The sequence below is a fragment of the Gracilinanus agilis genome, chromosome 6, assembly GCF_016433145.1.
Source record: "Gracilinanus agilis isolate LMUSP501 chromosome 6, AgileGrace, whole genome shotgun sequence".
NCBI classification, from domain to species: Eukaryota; Metazoa; Chordata; class Mammalia; order Didelphimorphia; family Didelphidae; genus Gracilinanus; species Gracilinanus agilis.
In genome coordinates this window covers 292,324,722-292,337,815 of record NC_058135.1, presented here as the reverse complement: position 1 = coordinate 292,337,815, position 13,094 = coordinate 292,324,722, and the positions used below count along the sequence as shown (strand labels likewise).

At 40.6% G+C, this 13,094-nt stretch overlaps 1 long non-coding RNA gene across 1 annotated transcript in view; it reads right to left on the bottom strand.

Moving 5' to 3' along the window:
- Positions 1–3,305: 3,305 nt before the first annotated feature.
- LOC123252011 overlaps positions 3,306–13,094 on the bottom strand; it is a 35,398-nt gene continuing 25,609 nt past the window's right edge. The window contains exon 4 of the long non-coding RNA XR_006506526.1: positions 3,306–3,411. This is a non-coding gene — a long non-coding RNA (uncharacterized LOC123252011). The remainder of the gene's footprint in view (positions 3,412–13,094) is intronic.

The following is a 13,094-nucleotide window of genomic DNA, read 5'->3' as shown; positions in this document are numbered from 1 at the left end:
TGGTTGATGGTAAGATTAAAAAAAAAATTACTTTCCCTCATAGGATCAATACTATGTATTGGTTCCACGAAAGAAGAGTCATTAAGGCCTAGGCAAAAGGAGTTAAGTGACTTGCCCAGGGCCACCCAGCTAGTATCTGAGGCAACATTTGAACCTAGACCCTTCCATCTCTAGGACTGGCTCTCCATCTATTGAGTGACCTAGTGGGCTTTGACTGGCCATCCAAAGTGGATGTAGTGAGTGGATAGCTGGAAGTCGCTGGAGTGGGTCATGGAAGCGGAAGAGGTAACAAGCTTGGAATCCAGGATTTCCAAGAACATTAACAAGAAAATTCAAATCTCTAAGGATGAGGGCAAGAATAGGGGCAAAAAGGAAGAATGAATCTGAAGAAATAGGAGCTGTAATCTGGAGGAAAGTAGATGTCTGTGATAGAGGTGACACAGGCACATTAAGTTACCTCCAAGGAGAAGAAGATTCTCAATAATAAGTACAAACGAAGAAGGCCTAAGACAGACAGTGAAGAAGAAATAAGGACCAGGTCTACTCCCCCTGGGGATGAGGGTGAGAAGGAGCAGAAAATGTCAGAGAAAATGCTAAAGAATGCAGCATTTTCCAAAGTGCAGCAAATTCCTCATAGCTGTTAATTGGAATTTGGGAAATGCCATCTAAAAGTATATATATATATATATATATATATATATATATATATATTTTCTATGGACACATGGGAATTATCAAACTAGATTTCCCATGGTCCAACGGGTTTCTGTTTCCGGTTCTTTGGGCGTGGGAATGCCTGCGTCACCACGCAGAGGACAGTTTAAATGAGAGAATCGAAAGTAGTCTCTCCCTCTTTGGCTAGCAGGCAGGGAAGAGAGGAGAGGTAATAATAATGGAGGAGGCGGCAGTTTTGAATTCTTACTGGCGCGTGGTCTAATGATTTATCTCTATCAGCATGGCTTTAATTAAAATACTAATTTATATATTTATATCAGTTTTTATTATTTTTAATCTTAATATAGCCCTAGATGATGAAAAAAGTCTAACTGAAGAAAAGTGTGTTAAGGGAGCAGATGTGAAAGGGGAAAATGGAAATTCTGGGAAGGGAACAAGGGGGAGAGACTTTACCTCTGTCAAAAATGACTGTTAATCAGTGCAATTGGGAAACAGCAGCTAGGGAAAGAAAAAGAGTCCTGGAGTAACTGAGCCCAGCAGCAGTACAATGTGGTCAACTTCCAAAGTAGGAGGGAATGTGGGCAGAGGGAATTCTCTCTGGGGACTGGAATTAATAAATCACAAGATGCTAGATTGGACGCTGCAAGGGTCTCTGCACGGCAGAGGATACCCATGCCACAAAGACAGTCAGCTCAAGAAACTGAAAGCTCAGGCCCTCAAGGACCTCTTTAGTGAAATCTCCTTTTCTGCCTCCTGTACAGGAACCAGATAATCCTAACAGAAGAGAAAGCCAAACTGCTCCCTTCTTACCCACTTCTGTTCACCCCACCCCTCAACCCCCAAAAGGGAGAATGCTCTTTAGGCAGAAGAGAACCAATCTAGACAACAGGAATTGGAAATTCAAGAGCTAGAAGAGATACCTTGAGAGACCATGCTCCATTGAGCTTAAGCCTACAGGAACTCCATCCCAGAAATAAATGGAATGGCTGTGATATGTTGCAGAACTGGAGAAGGGCAATTTTCAAAACATAGAAGAGAAAGGAAGCTTCAAGCTCTAGGCCAGTGAGCTTAACTTTGACTTCTGGCAATTTTCTAGAACGTGTCACCTATGGAGAGTTAGGAAAGAGCTAGCAAAGGAAGTAGGAAGGAGATGACAAAAAGCCAGCATGGTTTCATGAAAAAAGCTATACTCGATTCACCTGATTTCCTTTTTTGAGGGGGTAGTGGGGAAGACTGACAGATCAGGAAATACTATAAGGTCTCAAAGTCCACAGCATGCTCCAGGCATGGACAAAATGGACAGATGTGGGTCATAAAACAAGTGCAGAAATGGGCGGATTTGGAAATGGCCTGATTCAAAAAGCTCTCATTCTTGGCTTGATTTCAGCTTAGAATGACTTGAGTATAGTACCCCAGGAGTCTTGAACATTTTTTAACAATGATTCAGAGAACAACAAGGACAGCACATGCATCAAATGTGCAAGTGACAAAAAGGTTAGCAAGAATATTAGGAAGCAGGTCAGACCCCTATGCTACAAATCATGCACAAGGAAAAAAGTCAGGGCATCCACAAGTATTGATCAGCTACTGTGTCATCATTAAGCCCCACATTAAGGGCAGAAAAAAAAAATGCCTTCCTTCCCAAGTCCAGGGTTGGGGAGGTAAGGGGCAGCAAGACAGCAATTCAGCCAGAGAAGAGCTGGGGACTGAAGGGACTGCAACCTTCTACACAAGCCATCTGAAAAAGCTAGTTTAACAGGTGGTGTCAGGAGAAGTATCCTGGACAAGGGCAGAAACAGTTCAGCTCTCCTTTGCCCTGGTCAAAGACAGAGTTGTTTTATTAAAATATCATCTCCAACAAACATATATACAAGATGGAGGTGGGGGGCCCAGACAAGAGGCAGCAGGCCTGGTAGAAGGTGATTAGGACCTGAATCAGGTTGCTACCTGGAAGACTGTGCAGGATTTAATGACTAACAGGATCCAGAGAGGAGAGGAGGAAGTCACGAATGATGCCAAGACTTAAAACCTGAGTGACTTGAAGCAAAACAATAATCAGGGAGGATGGAGGGAGATATGATTTTGTGGAATCCTTCACAGAGTTATACTGTAACATGGCAAGTAAGGCAAGAAGTTTTTCTCCATTTTTCAATGAAAACAGAAACGCCTAATATTGTCACCTAAACAGTCTGCAAAGAAAAAAAAAATCACCGAAAACAAGGTCAAACAAAAAAAAAATATGCAAAGTAAAATAATCATTCACTGAATGAGAGTAAAGCCAAGTCCAAAAAGTAGAACTTAGGACTCTAGAACAGTCATGTAGACAAGGAGCTAACAAGTCAAGTTCTCTGGTTCTCCCTGGCCCAGTCTATGTCCCAGAGGCCAGTGTGCTGGTGCAGGTGGCACTGGTCCTCAACCTGTGAAAAGGGACTCTGGAGGGGAGAATAAGCACAACTAAAGGCAGGTTTCCCCTTCATTTCCTGTGTCCTCTGGTAACCAAAGAGATCCCAGGATCTCAGGACTTCTAACCACCCTCACCCCCAACCAGAGTTGGAAAATAGATAAAGGAACTGATAATAAAAGGCCTTACCTTTCAAACCAAAGATTAAAAATTAAAAGAAAAAGTTTCTTCTCTGTGGCTCCTTGCCCATTACAGGTAATCCTGGGAACAGCAATCTTCCAGTTTACTGCATTAGCAGATTAGCAGGGGCGAAGACACAGGGACACAGGGTTCAACTATAAGAAAAAAAGGGACAATTCTAATATGTCCAGTTGTTTTGTCTTAGGATCACTGCCAGAAAACAAAATTAAGTCAAAGTCCTCTGCATCGGAAATACCAAGAAATATTAATACCTTATCAACCTGTATCTTAGCCAATTTGAGCTGAATATTTTATTTTGCTAAATATGTCAAGGGGGGGTGGAAAGGCATAGTTCATCTTTCACTTAAACAATACAATAGAAATGGGCTACAGCTAAGGTTGGTTAAAAAAAAATTAGTCCCTGATGTAAAGTTAAAAAAAAAAAACAGGTAGTATCAATATTCACAAAAGCATCAGTGAGTTTCATGCTATATTCCAAAATATCCGAATATTAAAAGCAAACAAACAAAATCTGTTTCTAATTGCTCCAAAGTTTCTGGAGCTGTATAAAATATTATAGCTGTAAAATTTAGAACTTTCAGAGAACTGAGAAAGTGATATTAAGGTGATAAAAGCAATATTATTCAGTCATGTCTGGCTCTTTGTGACCGCATTTGGGGTTTTCTTGGTAAAGATATCAAAATGGTTTGTCATTTCCTTCTCCAATTCATTTTATAGATGAGGAAATGGAGGTGAAGAAGGTGAAGTGACTTGCCCAGGAATCACACAGCTAATAAGTGTCTGAGGCCATACTTGAACTCAGGAAGATGAGCCTTCCTGACTCTAGGCCAAGTGCTCTATCCTCTGTGCCACCTAACTGTCCTGTTCAAAAACAATAGCCAAATACAAAATTAAATTACTTCTCATCACTATAAACATTGATTAAGTGCCTCCTATGTGCTGAGCACCACGATAACTATCAGAGACACAAAGAAAGAGCAAAGACAGACCCTGCCCTCAAGGAGTCCCCAAATCTAATGAGGAAAACATCATGCAAACAACTCTGTACAAACAGGCTATCTACAGGATAAGTTGGAAATGAGAAGGAAGACAAAAAGCATAAAGAGGGATGAGGAAAGGCTTCCTATAGAAGCAAGAATTTTATAGCTGATACTTGAAAGAAGTCAGGGAGGCCAGGAGGGAGAGATGAACAGGGATAGCCTTCAAGCATGGAGGATAGCCATTGCAGTAGTCCAGGTATAAGATGATGAGGGTCTGCAACAGAAGATGGCAGTGTCAGAGAAGAGAAGGACATATTCAAGAGATGCTGTCGTGGTGAAACAGCAGGCCTAGGCAATAGATTGGACTTGGGAGGTAAGGGTTCAGGATTAATTCCTTAGGTTCTAAGTCTGACTTTTTTTCCTTTTAATGTCAATACTTTATTGTGGCATAAATATTGGAAACTGGAAAAAACACTAAATTTAAATTAGTTACTAAACCCTCCCCTTACTCCTTCCTACCTTCCCTATTTTACCCAGAAGTCCTCAGTTTGGCCCAGGTCAGGACTATTGGACATCCACTGCAAAATGTCCAATAGGTAGCTAGAGACTGAAGTTCAAGTCTGAAGGTCAAAGAGAGAGGTTGGAGCTGGATGGGAAGTTTTGAGAATCATTAGCACAGAGATGGAAACTGATCGGGTGACACCATCCAGACAGAGAAGAGGAAAGGACTCAGGACAGAGGACCCTGTGGGTCACCCCGGGAAGTTAGCATGACAGGGAAAATCCAGCAGGGGAGATTAAATTTTCTAAGTCATTCAATACCTAAAGAGGCTGTGTTAAGCATTTTTACACATAAATATCTGCAGAAATTGTCTTTTACATTTTTACAAGTAAATAGTTTAGTATAGCCTAAAATTCTGAAGAGTTGAACTAGAGTAATGACATCATTAAAAAAATATAGTGACCAGCACAAAGCAGGCCCTTAACAAATACATATTGATTGACAGATTCTAACTTGTAAAAGAAAAGCCTGTCCATCTGGAAGGCTGCGACAGCCTGCTTCCAATAGTCTTACTTCTTTTCCTGACCTCACTTCTCAAAATCACATGGAGAAGTGGAGGCAAAGTGATAAAAAGGACATGAAGTCAAGAAGGCCTAAGCTCAGAGACAGCCTCAGACCATCATTAGCTGTGAGATTCTAGACAAGTCACTTAACCTTGCCTGCCTCTATTTCCTCAACTGTAAACAGGGGAGATGATAACAGTGCCTACCTCCCAGATTGTAAGGAACCTGGGACAAAACAGGCACTTAATAAATGCTTGTCTGCCTCCCTCCTTCCTTCTATGAAGATGGGATTAACTCTATACCCTGCCCATTTTTAGATTTAATAACAAAAAGTATAAACACCCCACTTACACTTGAGTGGGGGAAGTCTGTAACCCACATGGGAGAAAGAAGCGCCTTTAAAAAGGAATTACAACTTCCTGTGGACTTCTATTTTACATGTACTGATTATAGGCTAAAGCTTTGCTTAGGACTGCCAGGGAGCAATAAGTCTATTCTGAATCGTCCCACTTTCTCACATGTGGGTTACAGACTTCCCCCTCTCAAGTGTAAGTGGGGTGTTTACACTTTTGGTGATTAAATCTAAAAATGGGCAGGACAGAGTTAATCCCATCTTCACACTTCCTATTCTCTCCCATTAAAAGAAAAGGAACTTGAAGACCAGAGAGGTTTGGTGAGTTTCCCAGTATTATACAGCAAATATTGTAGGAAGGATTTGAATCCAAATGTTCTTTACTTATCCACTTTGTCCTGCTCCCTCTCTCACTCACTATTTCTTTCAATTTAAGCTAATAGGGATATAATAATAATTATAATTATAAGGTAAAAGAGAAAGGCTAGATTCAGAAATGAAGCTGACATTTTTTATTTATTTTTTGGTTGTTTTATTTTTTAGAAAAATTTTCCATGATTCATGTTCTTACTTTCCCCTTCACCACCCCTCAGTCCCCCCCCCCATAGCCGAAGCGCATTTCCACTGGTTTTAACATGTGTCATCAATCAAGACCTATTTCCATATTATTGATAGTTGCATTGGTGTAGTTGTTTCGAATCTACAACCCCAATCATGTCTGCATCTACCCATGTGTTCAAGCAGTTGTTTTTCTTCTGTGTTTCCACTCCTGTAGTTCTTCCTCTGAATGTGGGTAGTATCTTTTCCAAAAATCCCTCAGAGTTGTCCTGGATCATTGCATTGCTGCTACTAAAAAGTCCATTACATTTGATTTTACCACAGTATATCAGTCTCTGTGTACAACGTTCTCCTGGTTCTGCTCCTTTCACTCTGCATCAATTCCTGAAGGTCTTTCCGGTTCACATGGAATTCCTCCAGTTTATTATTCCTTTAATCACAATAGTATTCCATCACCAGCATATACCACAATTTGTTCAGCCATTCCCCAATTGAAGGGCAGACCCTTGTTTTCCAGTTTTTTGCCACCACAAAAAAAAAAAAAACAGCTATAAATATTTTTGTACAAGTCTTTTTATCTATGATCTCTTTGGGGTACAAACCCAGTAATGGTATGGCTGGATCAAAGGGCAGGCAGTCTTTTAGCACTCTTTGGGCATGGTTCTTCATTTGGAAGAACAAAAGGTCAAGAATATCAAGGGAAATGATGGAAAAAAATATGAAGGAAGGGGGCCTAGCAGTACCAGATATTAAACTGTACTATAAAGCAGCAGTCATCAAAACAGTATGGTACTGGCTAAGAGACAGAAGGGAGGATCAGTGGACTAGACTTGGGGTAAATGACATCAGCAAGATAGTGTATGATAAACACAAAGAGTGCAACTTTTGGGACAAAAATACACTATTTGACAAAAACTGCTGGGAAAATTGGAAAATAATATGGGAGAGATTAGGTTTAGATCAACATCTCACACCCTACACCAAGATAAATTCAGAATGGGTGAATGACTTGAATATAAAGAAGGAAATTGTAAATAAAGTGAACACAGAATAGTATACTTGTCAGATCTCTGGGAAAGGAAAGATTTTAAAACCAAGCAAGAGTTAGAAAAAATTACAAAATGTAAAATAAATAATTTTGATTATATTAAATTAAAAAGGTTTTGTACAAACAAAAACAATGCAACCAAAATCAGAAGGGAAACAACAACTTGGGAAAAAAAACTTTATAACAAAAAACTCTGAGAGAGATCTAATTACTCAAATATACAAGGAGTTAAATCAATTGTATAAAAAAAATCAAGCCATTCCCCAATTGATAAATGGGCAAGGGACATGAATAGGCAATTTTCAGATAAAGAAATCAAATCTATCAATAAGCACATGAGAAAGTGCTCTAAATCCCTAATAATTAGAGAAATGCAAATCAAAACAACTCTGAGGTACCACCTGGCATCTAGCAGATTAGCTAAAATTACAGCAGGGGAGAATAATAAATGTTGGAGGGGATGTGGCAAATTGAGACATTAATGCATTACTGGTGGAGTTGTGAACTGATCCAACCATTCTGGATGGCAACTTGATATTTTTTTTTAAAGAACAAAAAATTGCACAAAACAGAGTTGCTTGTCAAGTTCCCAGATCTGGTCTCTTTTTTTCCGCATCATGAAAACTTTCTTTTTGTGACTTCAGACCATCTTTCTTGGAAGGATCCAAGCTTTCCTGGGCTAACATCTTCCCCCTATGCTTTCCATGAATCCTCTGAAATGTGCTCCAAAAGAAATCCACAAGCCTGACAACATAGGTCTTGCTTCCCTCGCCCACCTCAGCTTCTCTATCACAATTCTGAATCAAATTGCTGAGCACACTAGCGCTTCTGCCCACCCCTATGATTCCCTTAGGATCCACCCAGTGAAGGACTCCTCCTGATGGATCAGATATCCAGTCCAGAACAGCAGCTTTCGATGGTGGCTTTCTCTTGCCTCTAGGATAAAACACTAACTCTTGGGTCTGGCTTTTAAAACCCCACATAACCTGGCCTTGGCCTACCTTTCCTGACTTTTCCCTTACTTTCTGATTCAATTAAACTGAACTTCTCTCTGTTCTTCACACATAAGACCCCATAATTCTGTTCTGGCCATCCTCCAAGACTGGAATGTTATCTGTCCTTACCCCCAAATCACACGGTCCTTCTCTTTCTTTAAGAAACAGCTCAAGCATCTTCTGCATGAAGATGATCCCACCAAATACTTGTGCCCTTCTTCCTAAACTATCTTGCACTGAATTATTGTGTTTATATATCTTCTTTTTCACTCTCTACATTATTTTTCTATGAACTTCTCTCTTTAACCTGGAAGCTACTCACTGAGAATGGAGACATACCTCCAATGCCCAGAATGGTGCCTGGCACATGGCAAACGCTTCATAAATCATTCATTCATTGATTGCTTAGTTACCCAGACATGGAACATTTGGGTACAGAACTTGAGCCAAGGGTTTTATCACTGGCGCCTTCTTCTATTCTGGTTTTTGAGAACCTCTTGAGACTCTCCAGTTCTGTTTCCTCCTAGAGAGCAGCCCCTCTCTCTGGTCTCCAGCTCAGTGGGGTGGACACACGCAGTTTTCAATTTAGAACTCTTCTGATTTGATGTGCCAGAGACTAGTCTGTCCTTGTGAGGAGCTCTCCTTGTTGGACTTCAAAGAGACTGCTTGTAGAGCACTTTTCCAACCTCAAAGCATTATACATAGCATTCCAAAAATCTCAGGGCAACTCTAAGTTCTTAAAGTCATCTAACTATCCCATCTTTATACTGTCATTATTCTGTGAAGCCATTCCAAAACAGGATGGGCCATTTCTGGAGGCAATAGGCTCTTCTAGTCCAATGTCCAAAGGCTGGATGCTGATCACTGGGAGGTGGGATCAAGGAGGGGGGCCCCCACTCTCTCTGAGTCTGAATCAGTAAAACCCCATGGAGGCTTAGGAAGCAAATGTCATCACTATCTCTGTGAAGAGCAAACTAGAAAGTTAGAAGGCCATATGTTTTAAAAAACAAAGCAGGATGCCTGCCCTTTGATCCAGCCATACCATTGCTGGGTTTGTACCCCATAGAGATCATAGATAAACAGACTTGTACGAAAATATTTATAGCCGCACTTTTTGTAGTGGCAGAAAACTGGAAAAGGAGGGGATGTCCTTCAATAGGGGAATGGCTGAACAAACTGTGGTATATGCGGGTGATGGAATACTATTGTGCTAAAAGGAATAATAAACTGGAGGAATTCCAAGCAAATTGGAGAGACCTCCAGGAACTGATGCAGAGCGAAAGGAGCAGAGCGAGGAGAACACTGTACGCAGAGACTGATATACTGTGGTAAAATCGAATGTAATGGACGTCTGTACCAGCAGCAATGCAATGACACAAGACAGCTCTGAGGAATTTATGGTAAAGATGCTACCCACGTTCAGAGGAAGGACTGCAGGAGAGGAAACATAGAAGATAAACAACTGCTTGAATGCATGGGTTGAGGCGGACATGATGGGGATGTGGACTCGAAGCTACACACCAATGCAACTACCAACAATTTGGAAATAGACCCTGAACAAGGACACATGTTACAACCAGTGGAAATGTGCGTTGGCCATGGGTGGGGGGAGAGCAGGGTGAAGGGGAAAGTAGGGGCATAAAGTATGTAAACAGGTTAAAAATGAATATTAATAAATGTTTAATAATTTGAAAAAAAAACAAAGCAGGACACTTTTTAGCCACTCCTCCTAGGGAAATTCCAACCCCTCTGTTCTAAGGAAAACTGTAGAGTTCAATGGTTGTTTGAAACTTAACTGGTTTTTTGAACTGCTTTTCTTAATAGTTCTTGTCTTAAGTGAACATGATTAAGTTTTCTTTTTCTCTTTTAGCTGCCATTTATACAGTACTTGAAAGTTTGCCGAGCATTAGACATACATGATTTTATTTGGTCCTCCCAACAACCCTGTGAGGTTAAAGCACCCAGTCACCATACATTTTCATTCATCAGCCCTGAAACTTCTGGGAGCCTTTGGACTGTCCCACTCTCCAAGCCCAGTCTCCTTCTCTCCAATTCCCACAAGTTGTCACTCTCCTCAACTTAAAGAAAAAAACACTGAGGAGCTTCTTCTCCAGTCACTCCCCAAGGTAAAGAGGGAGCAAGAGGTCCTGTTTTGACACCCTAACTGGACCTCAATATAGCCACAAAATCAAACATGAAGAAGAGAGTGGGCTGGGGTATAATAAGGAAACAATACAGATCTTCCAGAGACCCCGAAATGTTCCCAGTTGACAAAGCAGACCATTAAAAAAAAAATCAGTCTTCAGCAGATTCAGTAAAAAAGTTTCAACCAACACAGTATCAAAAAAGAGCACACTCAACATAATCCACTACTCATTATGGCAAGTCCTTCCAGCAACAGGAAGGTTTCATTAAGTGGTAGTTAAGGAGGCTTGTGCAGACAATATTAATTTCAACAACAGGATAACAAGAAAGAAGATGAGAGAGGTCATGTGTTATGGCGGATAGAAGGCTAGGCTAAAGTCCCACCTTGAACATCTGCTGGTTGTGTGACCCCAGTAAATCCTTTAAACTCCCTGTACTCCAGGCAACTCCTTAAGACTCTGTGCCACTCTGTTCCAAAGATGTTTCCTCTGGGAGAGTTCTATCACACCCAATGAAATCAAAAGTTCAATCTTTAAAAAAGGTAATATGGTTTGAAATCAGGACTCATGACTATAGCTAACACAAAAAGAAGGCCAAAGATGGTTTCTATGGTGGACATAATTATACAATAGCTAATTATTAACACTGATCAGTATAGAAGAATGAGAGGAAAAATAACCTATCATCAAAGACATACAGAGATGACTGAAGAAGAGGTAAGCAAGCAAAGTCAAGGGAAGACACAAACAGACAATCTGATTACTGTCCTGGTAGCCACAAAGTATTCAGAACTCAGAAAGTCTTCATGACCTTGAAAGGTTCCTCCATGGACAGGTAAGAAAGAATGGATGAGAGGTGATTTACACTGGTTGAAGGAACACTAATCCTTGACTGCAGTCACTGAATATTAAAAAATAGGGATACCTCTTCTACTCTCAGAAAAAAAAAAAGAGAAAACGAAGATGATACAGAGACATCTGCAAGCATGAAAAAGGGAGTTCAGTGTTGGAACTCTTACTCTCTTCCTTGCAGCCTACAACTTTTGGGAAAATGACTTTACCAGTTTGGGCTCAGTTTCCTCATCTCTAAAATGAAGGACATCTCCCTTGAGCTAATAAGTTTAAGAGCTTATGGTCTACTCGATGAGAGAAGGGGTGACATCATCTCTTAGGAGGGTTACGACATGGAAGTACAATTATTAATTTGAGAAGAGCAAAAAAGGTTCCTAAAAGGTCCTTGAGGAGAACAGAGAGACAAGGAATAAATGGCAGCTATATTCAACTGAAGATATATACTCTAATCAACTACATTTCCCCCCTCATACACTACTTTCTTTCAAGTCCTGATGACTAAAAGGCTAAAACTAGTCAAATTTTAGGACTTTATCCACTGACACTAGTGGTTAGAAACCAATTGCAGAGAAATTACATGGTACTGACCTGTCTCAAAGGAGCAGAATTCCAATTTTGCCTCAATTACTCTCTCCTTATCTATAAAATGAGATGGTTGCATAAGATGCTCTCCAAGGGACTTCCAGCTTTAAATCCTCTAATTCTACGTTTGGAATGAGCTAAAGAAGTTCTAGGTCAGTCACTGTCTCCTCTCCTATACTCCCTAAACAGAGACAGATACCATCTTTGATTTCCAGTCAAGGATATGGAAGATCCCAGAAAGGCGAACAGCTTATCAGCCTGGGATTCAGGAAGAAGCAGCAATCCACAATAAGTAAGTAAAACACAGGGTTAGCCTTTTCTCCCAAACTGCTGAACTCAGTCTCCAACACATTACTAGCTATCTCAACCTGGGCTAGTCAAATAATCTAATCTTCGATTTCCTTATCAGGAAAATTGAGATAATACTTCTAATATCTCACTTATAGAACTGGGAGGAACAAATGAGATCACATACATAAAACACCTGCAAATCTTCAAGAACTCAGAATCCTGGGGCCTAAGAGAAAGTTCAATGGTGACCTCATTATTCCAGCCCCTTCAAGTCAGGACAGAGCTAAATGTTCTGACTGCATTAGAAAACATTCACAAGATGATCTGAGTTAAGCTGCCTAATCAGGTTCTTTGTAAACAGAGGTATTTCCCACCAAAGTCAACAATCAATAACCCTTTTAGCTAAGTGGAAAACTGATCACTGTGGACATTTCAACACAAGTTATGGCAAGACTATCACTTGAAAGAAACTTAGAAAACTACAGTAAAAACTCCAAAAGTCTGTGGCTGCTCCAAGTACAAAATCCCCACTATTAATTCCATGCAGCACCTTGAGAGAATCAGCAAGGCTATACCTTAGGCCAAAACAAGAGGCACCTAATTGGATTACATCATTGTCTGACTATGCAACTTAATGGACCCTCAAAGATTGCAGCAGCCAGGAATGAAATCAATCCCACTGAAGCTATTATTCCAAACACAGTCAAGCCACTGATCAGAAAATCATCTAGAAATGGCTCTTGGGGAGGATTTCAGGGGACCAACATGCACTGTGCCCACAAACTACAGGATGCTCTTTACCAGACAGAGCAAAGCAGCAGCACCAGGGCTTACTGAGTCAGATACTTGAAATTCTAGAACCCTGAAGGACAAAATCCAATAAGAGCAACATCCAAACAACAAAGTAACATGGGGCGGCAGGCACAACTTTGAAGATGAGGCACATGGACC